The sequence below is a fragment of the Chrysochloris asiatica genome, unplaced genomic scaffold (genome assembly GCF_000296735.1).
Source record: "Chrysochloris asiatica unplaced genomic scaffold, ChrAsi1.0 scaffold00197, whole genome shotgun sequence".
NCBI lineage: Eukaryota > Metazoa > Chordata > Mammalia > Afrosoricida > Chrysochloridae > Chrysochloris > Chrysochloris asiatica.
The window spans coordinates 2,805,050-2,806,629 of NW_006408715.1; positions in this window are offsets into that span (position 1 = coordinate 2,805,050).

Genomic DNA, 1,580 nt, shown 5'->3' on the forward strand with positions numbered 1-1,580 from the left:
AAAAAAAAAAAAAAAAGATACTGGAACTTTTCCATGAACTTTCTAAAGCTCCCTCATGTATTAGACATGTCATCAGGAGTGACCATCATGCTTGGTAGAGTTGAGGGTCAGTGAAAAAAGAGGATGTATAAGTACATCCTTATATTAGTATAAGTCATTTGAAGATGACAATGCCTAAGAGTTGGACCAGTTACATAATTTACAGGATCAAGTGCAAATGAAAATGTGAGGCTCCTGTTCAAATTTTTAAGAATTCCAAAATGGTGAAAGCAGGCCAATATATCCTTCTATGAGGCCCTGTATGACTACATAGATTCTACACTCATGGGGCCTTGTACAGCCACATAGATTATCCACTCATGGGGTCCTGTATGACTGCATAGATTATCCACTCATGGGACTTTGTACAACCACGTAGATTATCCACTCATGCAGCCCTGTATGACTTCATAGATTCTACACTCATGCCTAAGAACTACCTTGGACATAGAATGATCTCAGCAAATGACTCATGGACTAGTTAGAGGTAGAAATAAGAGAGTCAGTCTAACACTTAGCAGGAATCCATGGCTGTTTCACATGGTTAACACACTTGGATGCTAACAGTAAATGTTAGAGGTTTGATTCTACCTAGAGGTGACTCCAAAGAAAGGGTACTGATCTACTTCCAAAAAAACTGGCCATTGAAAACCACAGTCTACTCAGTGGCAACAGGAAAAACATTTAACCAGAATAAAACTAAAAAAAAAGAGCATAGGCAAGAGTTAGAGGATTCAAGGCAAAAAGAAACTTTGAATAAAAGATGGGGGTGGCATTTCAGGAGTTAAGACTTATTTTAAAGATTTTTAAAAATTAAAATATAACATATATGTAGTAAAGGGAACAAATCTTAAGTGTACATTTTTATAAAATTTTACATGTGTATAACATTCATGTAATTATCACCCAGATCAAGATATAAAACATCTTCAGCTCCTTAAACCAACAAACCCATTCTCTCCTAAATATAACCACTGTGATGAACTCTACAACCACATTTCAACTGTCCTGAAACTTTGTGTAAAGGGTTATGGGTGTTTTTGATACCAATGAGTAGATTCCAATTCATAGTGCCAGCCTTATGCACAACAGAATGAAACACTACCGGTCCTGCACCATCCTTACAATCATTGTTACGCTTGAGCCCATTACTGCTGCCACTGTGCCAATCTGTTTCATTGAGAGTCTTTCTTTTTATGGCTGACAACTCCACCTTACCAAGCATGATATCCTTCTCCAGGATATGGTCCCTCCTGGCAATATGTCCAAAGTATGAAAAATGAAGTCTGGCCATCCTGGCTTTCAAAGACCATTCTAGTTTTACTTCTTCCAATGCAGATTTGTTTGTTCTTTGAGCAGTCCAATGGTGCTTTTAATATTCTCCTCCAACACCATCACTCAAATGCAACCATTCTTCTATAGTCTTCCTTATTCACTGTCCAACTTTCACATGCATAGAAGGCTATTGAAAGTACCATGGCTTGGGTCAGGCACATTTTAGTCCTCAAACTGACATTTTTGCTCTTGAACAATTTAAAAAG